Here is a 12,854-nt window from a genome sequence, read left to right as displayed (position 1 = left end):
TACTTTGGTGAGAAAAGTGCAAATCAATCCCAGAACAACAGCAAAGGACCTTGTGAAGATTCTGGAGGAAACAGGTCCAAAAGTATCTATATCCACAGTTAAACAAGTCCTATATCGACATAACCTTCAAAGGACGCTCAGCAAGGAAGAAGGCACTGCTCCAAAACTGCCATAAAAAAGCCAGACTACGGTTTGCAACTGCACATGGGGGACAAAGATCATACTTTTTTGGAGAAATGTCCTCTGGTCTGATGAAACAAAAATAGAACTGTTTGGCCATAATGACCATTGTTATGTTTGGAGGAAAAAGGGGGAGGCTTGCAAGCCGAAGAACACCAACCCAATGTGAAGCACGGGGGTGGCAGCATCATGTTGAGGGGGTGCTTTGCTGCAGGAGGGACTGGTGCACTTCACAAAATAGATGGCTTCATGAGGGAGGAAAATTATGTGGATATATTGAAGCAACATCTCAAGACATCAGTCACGAAGTTAAAGCTTGGTCGCAAATGGGTCTTCCAAGGACAACAAAGTCAAGTTTTTGGAGTGGCCATCACAAAGCCCTGACCTCAATCCCATAGAAAATCTGTGGGCAGAACTGAAAAAGCATGTGTGAGCAAGGAGGCCTACAAACCTGACTCAGTTACACCAGCTCTGTCAGGAGAAATGATTCACCCAACTTATTGTGGGAACCTTGTGGAAGGCTACCCAAAACATTTGACCCAAGTTAAATATTTTAAAGGCAATGCTACCAAATACTAATTGAGTGTATGTAAACTGCTGACCCACTGGGAATATGATGAAAGAAATAAAAGCTGAAATAAATCATTCTCTCTACTATTATTCTGACATTTCACATTTTTAAAATAAAGTGGTGATCCTAACTGACCTAAAACAGGGAAATGTTACTAGGATTAAATGTCAGGAATTGTGAAAAACTGAGTTTAAATGTATTTGGCTAAGGTGTATGTAAACTTCCGACTTCAACTGTATATATTGCATTTTATACAATCTATTGCATCTTCTCTATGCCCCTCTGTGATTGCTCATCTGTATATTTATATTTTCTTATTCCATTCCTTTACTTAGATTTGTGTGTTTTCAGTAGCTGTTGTGGAATTGTTAGATTACTTGTTAGATATTGCTGCACTGTCAGAACTAGAAGCACAAGAATTCCGCTACCCTCGCAATAACATCTGCTAACCATGTGTATGTGCCCAATAAAAAATATATATATATATTTACTATCCAGCTTTTCAAGAACTGAACCTTCCCCAGCCCATCCTGTCCCCCCTACCCCCACCTGCAAATCCCAGGTCGAGGGAAACCTCAAGTACGAAGTTGCAGGAAACAATTAAGGCTAATAATTGGGCTCCAGTGAAACTGAGTTCCAGCTCATTTGAATCTGCGTCTGTTTCTCAGGGACTGGTACCTGCTAAATCATGAACCTCAACCACTGCTCTGCTACATACTGTACATTAACAACTTATGACAGGGTTGATGCTACAAACCACTGAGAAGAAGGCTATGAGAAGACCCTCTCCTAGCCGATGAGGACTGGGTTTACCTCTTTCTGACCCTGAGCTCTATTGAACCTTCAGACATTTTAATAAACTCTACTTCTCATCATGTGTTGCTGGATGAAGATGCAGTGGGATGGAAAAACTTTCCCTGTTGCCTCAAGAGCTGTGGCCACAGATAGAGTGCTCTTACAAATAACCTAACTTAATATATTTTCCTTCCTGTTATGAAATGGCATGTCTGGATATTTCTGTGATTGTTGTTGTATGGTCTTATTCACCTGTAAACAATTCTGATACAGATGGGGTTTGTATAGAGTGGACACTGTGATGATATAACAGCAAGGCTATTGCTTTGTGGCTGGAATGATAAGGGACACAAAGAGCAGTATATAGCCTGTAGGGATGCAGTATGTAAGGTTGTCTATGATGAGGTTTATTGGGCTGCTGATTGGAGAGAGAGATGATGAAAATACAGCAAGTTAGAGAGAGGAGGAGAAAGGGGAAAGAGTTCAAGTGCAAATTCTAGCATCCATTTGCAAAAACATAGAGACATAAGCATGCCACACACTGCCATAAACACATCCTGTATACACACTTGCATGGCACGTACTGTACAAACACACGCAAACACATGCACACGCACTCAAACACACACACACCCATGCAAACGCACACACACATACACAGAACATTTATTTTCTCCTTGTTTGCTTGTTGTGGATTTCTAGGACATTAGCTTGAAGCCATGTGTGCTGCTTGACTGAACCTGTCCCAGCCACACAAGGTTAAAGGTTTTGATCACTGCCAATGAGGCAAACAATATGGTCAGACTGACCCGTGCAAATAAGCATATGCACAACACAGACAGACAGACACACACACACATTATCTTTCCACATCTGACCTGGGTGGCAAGTAAAATTACACACAAACAAACTAAATACATATTGAAGCACACACATCAACATAATGTAGGCTTCATAAGTAAGCATTCTTTGGATTGCCATTTCACAATTGGTGTATTATTTATTTATATGGTTTATTTCATTGGATCAGGCACACACTTTGATTATCCTATTAAATGTCATAATTCATTAGTAAATATTATTCAATAGAATTGAGCTGAGGAAGTCCAGTGCCTGCAGAGTTCAATGAGAGCCTGAGCTCAGATCACATTGTGGAAGGGAAGGAAGCAGGGAGGAAGAGAGAGGAGATCAGGTTATCACTGATGGCTATTCGATACCAGGCCACCAACCAATCAGATTAGACCCTCTCTGTGCCTGGCTGTCAATACTCATCACTAAGATCGTCTGTGTTAACACTTCTCCTTTCCTCCTTCCCTCGCTTGCTTTTTCTTTCAGTTCCTCTCCTCCCCTGCCCTCCCCTCTCCTCCCTGGTGCTGTCCATTTAACAGATAAGAAGAAGACATCCAGTGGAGGTCTTGGTCTCAGTGGTTGTTAAGGATCCCTGGACACTCATACAGAGGATGAGAGGTTTAAACGATGATCTCCTGTCTTAGTTCCCATGCACTCTCACATACACTAAGACACTTTGATCATTCTACTGTTTGATATGCTGAAAACATGACTAGCTGCGTGTGTCCAGAACAAAATAGCTCCGATGCCTTAACCCCCCCTGTAAAAGGTCTGGGTGTAGCTGGTGCAGAGGAGTCAGGCGCAGGACAGCAGAGATGAGTAATAAAAGTATCAAATACATGTAGTAATACCAAGCCCACACAATAGGACCGAAATACATAAAACAAACACATACAAAAACCATGGGGAAAACAGGGTTAAATAATGAACATGTAATTGGGGAATTGAAACCAGGTGTGTAAAACAAAGACAAAACCAATGGAAAATTTAAAAGTGGATAGGCGATGGCTAGAAGGCCGGTGACGCCGAACGCCGCCCGAACAAGGAGAGGGACCGACTTCAGCGGAAGTCGTGACTGTACCCCCCCTGGCTTCAGCAGCGCGTTGACACCGACCTCGGGGACAACCCGGGGGACGAGGCGCAGGGCGTTCCGGATGGAGACAGTGGAACTCCTGCAGCAACGAAGGGTCCAAAACGTCCTCCACCGGCACCCAGTATCTCTCCTCCAGACCGTACCTCTCCCACTCCACGAGGTACTGAAGGCCCCTCGCCCGACGCCTCGAGTCCAGAATGGCTCGAACAGCATACGCTGGGGCCCCCTCGATGTCCAGAGGGGGCGGAGGAACCTCCCGCACCTCAGACTCCTGGAGTGGACCAGCCACCACTGGCCTGAGGAGAGACACATGGAACAAGGGATTAATACAGTAATCTGGGGGAAGCTGTAACCTGTAGCAAACCTCGTTCAGTCTCCTCATGACTTTGAATGTCCCCACAAACCACGGGCCCAGCTTCCGGCAGGGCAGGCGGAGGGGCAGGTTTCGGGTCGAGAGCCAGACTCACTGCGCTGGCGATCGGCGCTTGCCTTCTGATGCCTCACGGCCCATTGCAGGTGCACATGAGCGGCGTCCCAGGTCTCCTCCGAGCACTTAAACCATTTGTCTACTGCAGGAGCCTCGATCTGGCTCTGATGCCAAGGTGTCAGAACCGGCTGATACCCCAGTACGGACTGGAAGGGAGAGAGGTTAGCGGAGGAGTGGCGAAGCGAGTTTTGGGCCATCTCTGCCCAGGGGATGAACGCCGCCCACTCCCCCGGCTGGTCCTGGCAATAAGACCGCAGAAACCTGCCCACATCCTGGTTTACTCTCTCCACCTGCCCGTTACTATCGGGGTGAAAGCGTTCCATGAACGCCCTCCAGACCCTTGACGTGAACTGGGGACCTCGATCAGACACTATATATCCTCAGGCACCCCGTAGTGCTGGAAGACGTGTGTAAACAGGGCCTCCACAGTCTGTACGACCATAGGGAGACCGGGCAAACGAAGGAGACGGCTGGACTTAGAGAACCAATCCACAACGACCAGGATCGTGGTGTTACCCTGTGAGGGAGGAATATCCGTGAGGAAATCAACCGATAGGTGTGACCACGGCCGTTGTGGAACGGGTAAGGGCTGTAACTTCCCTCTGGGCAGGTGCCTAGGGGCCTTGCACTGGGCGCACACAGAGCAGGAGGAAACATAAACCCTCACGTCCTTGGCCAAGGTGGATCACCAGTACTTCCCAATAAGACAACGCACCGTCCCACCGATGCCAGGATGACCAGAGGAGGGTGACTTGTGGGCCCAATAGATCAAACGGTCACGGACAGCAGACGGAACATACAGACGCCCAGCTGGACACTGAGGAGGAGTGGGCTCTGTACGTAACGCCCGCTCGATGTGGGCTCTGTACGTAGCGACCAAAATCCCTGTCCGCCTCAGCCGACCACTGCAGTCGCACCGGTCCCCCCTTCAGCAGTGAGGTAATGGGAGCCGCTACCTGACCAAAGCCCCGAATAAACCTCCGGTAGTAGTTGGCAAACCCTAGAAACCACTGCACTTCCTTTACCGTGGTGGGAGTCGCCAATTATGCACGGCTGAAATGCGGTCACTCACCATCTCCACCCCTGAAGTGGAAATGCTGTAGCCTAGGAAATAGACGGACTGTTGGAAGAACAGACATTTCTCAGCCTTGAAGTACAGGTCATGCTCCAACAGTCGACCATGCACCTTGCGCACCTGGGACACATGCTCGGCGCGTGTAGTGGAGTATATCAGAATGTCATCGATATACACCACTACACCCTGCCCGTGCAGGTCCCGGAAAATCTTGTCTACAAATACCTGGAAGACTGATAGAGCATTCATTAACCCGTACGGCATGACAAAGTACTCATAGTGCCCTGAGGTGGTACTAAATTCCGTCTTCCACTCGTTCCCCTCCCGGATACGCACCAGGTTGTAAGCGCTCCTGAGATACAATTTTGTGAAGAAGCGCGCCTCGTGCATTGACTCTATCGCACTGGCTATGAGAGGCAGCGGGTAGCTGTACCTGACAGTGATTTGGTTGATACCTCGATAGCCAATGCACGGGCGCAGACCTCCATCCTTCTTCTTCACAAAAAATAAACTCGAAGAGGCAGCGTGAAGTGGAGGGCCGAATGTACCCCTGCCCCAGGGATTCAGAGACATATGTTTCCATAGCCGCCGTCTCCTCCTGTGACAGGGGATACACAGCGTGCAGCGTTTACCAGGAGATTTATCGACTCTCTCTTTGGTCGACTCTCTAGGGCATGCACAGGGAAGGGCATATCCTCAAGAACAATGGGGATCCCTAAACTAGGGGAAAATGAACTGTCAATAAAATTCCCAGCTGCGCCTGAATCTACAAGCGCCTTATGCTGGGAATATGGGGAAAACTCAGGAAATTGTATAAACAAAAACATGTGAGCAACAGGGGGCTCTGAGCGAGCCTAGTGCCGACTCACCTGGGGTGACACGAGAGTGCCCTGCCTGCTGTCTCAACTTCCAGAGGAACCTCCCCAGCACTGATCAGCATTGTGCCCTTTGTGGCCACAGATGGTAGAGGGAACGGCCCCTCCTCCGATCGCCCTAAGTGCAGCACCTCCTAGCTCCATGGGCGTCGGAGCGGTGGTGTTGGGGGATGGAACTGACAGGCCCCGATCCAGACGTCCGCAGGTAGCCAGCAGGTTATCCCGCCGGATGGACAGGTCCACCAGCTGGTCAAACGTCAGAGTGGTATCCCTGCAGGCCAACTCCGGCGGACGTCCTCGCGCAGACTGCACCGGTAGTGATCAATCAGGGCCCTGTCGTTCCATCCCGTGCTGGGGGCCAGGGTCCGGACGTCCAAGGCGAACTCCTGTGCGCTCCTCGTCCCCTGTCTCAAGTGGAACAGACGTTCACCCCCCCCCGCTCTACCCTCAGGCGGGTGGTCAAAAACTGCCCGAAAGCGGCGGGTGAACTCCGCGTAATGGTCCAACACCGCTTCTCCTTCCCCCCATACGGTGTTGGCCCACTCCAGGGATTTCCCTGAGAGACAGGAGACGAGGGCGGACACACTCTCACATCCCGAAGGAGCCGGGTGGACGGACGCCAGGTAGAGTTCCAGCTGGAGGAGGAACCCCTGCCATCCGGCAGCTGTCCCATCTTACTCCCTCTGGAGCGTGAGCCGAATCCCACTGGGACCGGGTGAAGGTGGGGTGATTGGTGGTGGCTGTTGTAGTGGTGCCATTGGAGGTGCTGGCAAAACTCCTCTTCTCTCCCATCGGTCCATCATCTGCAGCACGCGATCCATGGCGGTGCCGAAATGTTGCAACATGGTCGCATGCTGTTAGACGCACTCCTCGACCGCCAAAGGGGTTTTGTCTGCTCCTGCTGACTCCATTTTAAGGTGCCTGTTTCTGTAAAAGGTCTGGGTGTAGCTGGTGCAGAGGAGTCAGGCGCAGGACAGCAGAGATGAGTAATAAAAGTAACTTTACTCAAAATTACCAAATACATATTGTAATACCAAGCCACACAATAGGACCGAAATACATAAAACAAACACGCACAAAAACCATGGGGAAAACAGAGGGTTAAATAGGTCAACCAGACTGATTAGAATGGGAGGGTAGAGCAGGAGGGAGGCTAAAGAGAATCACTCCTCTCTTTTTTGTTGCCAGTATGTGGTGGTGAGTCTCCAGTTGCAAAATACTGCTATGCATCCATCCACCAGGTTGTGTTCCTACATGTGCCCCCATGTGCTCTACGTCACTCTGCACAATCAGTAGGAGAAGGGAGGCAGGACCCACTGGGCACAGACCTCAAATCAACATTTATTCCACATTGGTTCAAAGTAATTCCATTTTAATGACATGGAAACGACGTTGATTCAACCAGCGTGTTCCCAGTGGGGAGTTTTCCATTCTAGTCTACACACACAACATGAACAACCTAGCATCTATCCCACCAGTGGAAACGGGATGCTGTGTTTATTAGCTGACCTGCCTGCTTACAGACAACATCCTTCTCACATTTGGGGGATGTCAGGGGCACACTGGACTTCCATCCTGTTTGCTGAATTCTCAGACCACATCCTCAGGGCCAACAGAGGACCACCATGTCTGTATTTGTCTGACACCCTCTCACTCCTCAATGCTCTCATGTCTAGATAGACCGTACTGTAATAGACAGGTCTGTCTCTATCACCTGTACAAACACAGGGAGCCATGGCCACTTCCCTGTGACATCCTCAGGATCATCCCCTGTAACAGGTCAGGTGCTTTACAACCTGGTCTCCCCAGCCTCAGTGCACCTTGCCACAACCCTGACCACTGATTCTGTTTGGCTTTGTGCTGCTGCCTTACGAGATGACCGCAGGGGAGCAGGCCTGAGCCGGAAGGGTGACACGGGCCTGTCGCCAGCTTTGTAACCAGGAACAGGGTCGATGGACTTTACAACCAGTCAGGACCATTACATAACACCTGCCCATTGTTTATGTTAGTATTGTGGGTGCTGGGTTAGTGAGCTGAGAAAGGTGGTGTTAGTGGGTGCGTGGGTCGAGTCAGTGTAAACACATTGCACCATCACGGGCTGTGTGCATGCCCTAGAGAGTCGACCATTAGTGGTTGGGCTTGGACAGTGGTTGGCCCGTGATTTCCCTTGTCTCTTCCCAGATAGAATGAGCATCTCAGGGAGCTATAATATGACCCATAACTGCACTAGCTTTCCCTTCTGAGCCACAGAGTCAAGGGGTAGATTGGGTCAATGTCTGGTCATGGTTAGTGTCTCCTACCAGCCCCAGCCCAACTCCCGCTGGCCTCAAAGATGTCAGAGGAGGACTGTGACTCGAGACATGAGGTATGAGTTTACACTTTGAAGATACAGTATAGCCACACAATGCATGACGAGGGGTGCTGTTTAACATGCTGTATGCGTTTAGTTTTTTCCCTTTGATTTTATACAGAGCTGTCATTTGAAATCACTGTCCATGTCAGTTAGAGGAATTCAGCATAGTACAAAGCATAGTAAACATGACTCAATCTAGCAAAAACACTCACAGGGGAGAGTTATGCATGCACACACATAACTAGAACAAAGGATTGTTCCCTAAAAGAAACAGGGAGAGATTACAGTCATCTGTGATTTTGGCATTGTTCACCGCAGGCCCCAAAACAGAATGGATATCATTAGTCAGTCCATTAACGAGAGGGCTAATTAACACATAACTAATGCACTTAGCATCACATAATGATTGAGGGGGGGAGCATGGAGTCTTGCACGGAGTTCCCCCCTTAACCTGATGTTCTAATGAAAACAGATTTCAGAACGATGCAGAATCTTCAGGTTTCTAAGCAATCAACAACTCCACCTGAATGTGGTTCCTATAATAACACTTTAAGGGGGAGAGGGGACATTTATATAATGGTCCTGATGGGATCATCATTTTGTGCATCCTTTTTCATCATCCTCTTTGAACCCTTGACATCCAATCTGAACACAGAACTCCATCAATCTGTCAGGGTTACCGTATATTCCAAAGTTAATGTGACAACACAAAGATGGCTCGCCAATGAAAAATGCTCCCCTGCTGCCGTCTTGGCTAAAGTCCACATTTTCACATCCCCCCTCCCACCTATCTATACTTACAAACTATTTGAACCGCCGCTCTTTTATGTCAGGGAACCATATTTCTTGTTTTTAGATGTTGGTCTTTTCTGTAACCATTCTCAGGTGATAGCCTATTCCCTTAGCAATAGATACACACATGTGGTGTCCACTCTCTCCACTCCATACTGAAATGCACACCAGGCTGTGACCTCATAAGGAACAGTCCAACTCTTAGATCAGCCTCTACCTGCCTGGTCCCAGCCTCAGTGCACACTGTGCTGATTGGCCCTAACTCATCATTTGTCTGTTAATGTTCTGTATTATGTCATGTTTCATGTTTTGTGTGGACCCCAGGAAGAGTAGCTACTGCTTTCTCAACAGCTAATGGGGATCTTAATAAAATATTAACAATTCTAAATACTGTGTTGATAGGCTCTAACTCCAGTATACTGTGCTGATAGGCCCTAACTCCAGTACACACGGTGCTGATAGGCCCTAACTCCAGTACACACTGTGCTGATAGGCTCTAACTCCAGTACACTGTGCTGATAGGCCCTAACTCCAGTACACACGGTGCTGATAGGCCCTAACTCCAGTACACACGGTGCTGATTGGACCTAACTCCAGTACACACTGTGCTGATAGGCTCTAACTCCAGTACACTGTGCTGATAGGCTCTAACTCCAGTACACTGTGCTGATAGGGAGAGAGAGGGAGAAAGAGGCCAGAGCACAGGGTAGTGATGGTGCTTTGACTTAGCAGGTCGCCGACCTTCTTTCAAAATGGTTGACGAGATCTGCAGAGAGGGAGGAAGGAGGATGGAGGAGGAGAAGGTGGCAAAGAGCTTCCTAGGGTTAGAGGGATGCTGAATTTAGAGTGGTATTTAGCTAACTCCAATACACTGTGCTGATAGGCTCTAACTCCAGTACACTGTGCTGATAGGCTCCAGTACACACGGTGCTGATAGGCCCTAACCAGTACACTGTGCTGATTGGACCTAACTCCAGTACACACTGTGCTGATAGGCTCTAACTCCAGTACACTGTGCTGATAGGCTCTAACTCCAGTACACACTGTGCTGATAGGATCTAACTCCAATACACTGTGCTGATAGGCTCTAACTCCAGTACACTGTGCTGATAGGCTCTAACTCCAATACACTGTGCTGATAGGCTCTAACTCCAGTACACTGTGCTGATAGGCTCTAACTCCAGTACACTGTGCTGATAGGCTCTAACTCCAGTACACTGTGCTGATAGGCTCTAACTCCAGTACACTGTGCTGATAGGCTCTAACTCCAGTACACTGTGCTGATAGGCTCTAACTCCAATACACTGTGCTGATAGGCTCTAACTCCAGTAAACTGTGCTGATAGGCTCTAACTCCAGTACACTGTGCTGATAGGCTCTAACTCCAGTACACTGTGCTGATAGGCTCTAAATCCACTAGATGTTGGAACTTTGCCACGGGGACTTGGTTCCATTCAGCCACAAGACCATTAGTGTGGTCGGTCACTGATGTTGGGTGATTAGGCCTGGCTCACAGTCGGCGTTCCAATTCATCCCAAAGTTGTTAGAAGGGGTTGAGGTCAGGGCTCTGCGCAGGTCAGTCAAGACCTTCCACACTGATCTCTTCAAGCCATTTCTGCAAGGGGGCATTGTCAGGCTGAAACAGGATAGGGCCTTCCCCAAAATGTTACCACAAAGTTGGAAGCACAGAATTGTCCAGAATGCCATTGTATTCTGTAGCATTAAGGGGCCTAGCCCAAACCATGTTAAACAGCCCCAGACCATTATTCCTTCTCCACCGTATTTTACAGTTGGCACTACGCAATGGGACAGGTAGCGTTCTCCTAGCATCCCCAAATGCCAGATTCATCAGTCGGACTGCCAGATGTGAAGCGGTATTTATCACTCCACAGAGCGCGTTTCCACGACTCCAGAGTCGAATTGCGGCAAGCTTTACACCACTCCAGCCAACAACACTTGGCGTAGCGCATGGTGATCTTAGTCTTGTTTGGGGCTGCTTGGACATGGAAACCCACTTCATGAAGCTCACCACGGACATTATTGTGCTGATGTTGCTGCCAGTGGCAGTTTGGAATGTTGTAGTGAGTGTTTCAACTGAGGACAGACGATTTTTAGGAGTTACACGCTACAGCATTCGGGGGTCCTGTTCTGTGAGCTTGTGTGGCCTACCACTTCACGGCTGAGACATTGTTGCTCCTAGATGTTTCCACTTCACAATAACAGCACTTACAGTTGACTGTGGCAGCTCCAGCAGGGCAGAAATTTGACAAACTGACTTGTTGGAAAGGTCCCAACCTATGACGGTGCCACGTTGAAAGTCACTGAGCTTTTCAGTACCGGGCCATCCTACTGCCGCTGTCTTTTTATGGAGATTGCATGGCTGTGTGCTCGATTTTATACATCTGTCAGCAACGGGTGTGGCTGAAATAGGTGAATCCACGAACTTGAAAGGTTGTCCACATACATTTGGCCATCTAGTGTAGCTCTATATTATTGAAGGGAGTTCAATGTTCTGACTGCTGCAGGATAAAACACTGAAAGGGAAAAACACTGAAAGAAGTAGTTGGATGGATGGGAGGGGTTACTGATGATTGTTTCTGCACATTTGGAGGTGCGCTTGGTGTACAGAAAGCTCACAGAGGGAAGATCCCAGGACAGCCAGTCATCTTTGAGGCTTTCAGCACAACCCTCTCTAGTCTCTTCTTAGTGAGACTGTCCATGTTACCATACCAAACTGTAACAGACTGTATGAGGCAAAGTCACGAGTAAGGTACTTTAAGAAACGTATCGTGTTTCATTACTTATTCTAATGAATAGGACATTCAGCTACTTTACCAATTCAAAACTTTAAAACGTTCAGCCACATCAAATCTTTATCAAGACTATATTTTATGAGTGACCTTGCCGAGTGGAATGACATTGGCTTACAGTATGCTGACTAATCACAAGGACAGGAACATGATATGTGGGGAGAGAATAATGTATGACTCATTGAAGGCCTTGTCAGCACACCAGCAGCATATACATAACACTACTTAAAGAGCTCTCATTCACTGGCTATTTGCTATCTATGGATAGATACATTTCAGCAAGATGTTCTATTCACCTCCAAAACCATGTAATCACCATCATATTCATCATCACCTCTATCAATGGGCTGTTTATCCATTAGCAAGTTGCCATGACAACCATCTTAACAAACCAACCAAGTGTATGACAACAAACTGTTGTAGGCCTACCACCTACCATAATGGATAATAATATAGTCTGAAGAGTCATATTGTGGCTACATGCATACAAACAAAAAACAACCTGAGTGACACCATCTGGAAAGGTCAGTAACACAGTAGAAGACTTTCTTACTTGTGTATTTCCTATGCAATGTTTTAGATTAAAGCGACTGGTTGGTCCGTGTCCTCTGGATGGGGGACACGGGGGTGGGAGGAGTGGGGGCTGGTCTTCTGGGAGGATGGAGGATGTGGGATCATTGATGTGTCCAGAGATCAATAAAGGAGAGTATTCAGATCTCAACAGTGAAACCCAACCAGCCTGCCAATACAAGGGGGCTTCAGCCCATAGAGTAGAGCAGACCCCCTCAGCTGATACAGTGGGGCAAAAAAAGTATTTAGTCAGCCACCAATTGTGCAAGTTCTCCCACTTAAAAATATGAGAGAGGCCTGTAATTTTCATCATAGGTACACTTCAACTGTGACAGACAAAATGAGAAGAAAAAAATCCAGAAAATCACATTGTAGGATTTTTAATGAATTTATTTGCAAATGATG

Source organism: Oncorhynchus masou, chromosome 14 (genome assembly GCF_036934945.1).
Source record: "Oncorhynchus masou masou isolate Uvic2021 chromosome 14, UVic_Omas_1.1, whole genome shotgun sequence".
In the NCBI taxonomy this organism is placed as follows: Eukaryota; Metazoa; Chordata; class Actinopteri; order Salmoniformes; family Salmonidae; genus Oncorhynchus; species Oncorhynchus masou.
The sequence above is the reverse complement of the archived record's forward strand: the minus strand, read 5'-3'. Positions refer to the sequence as shown.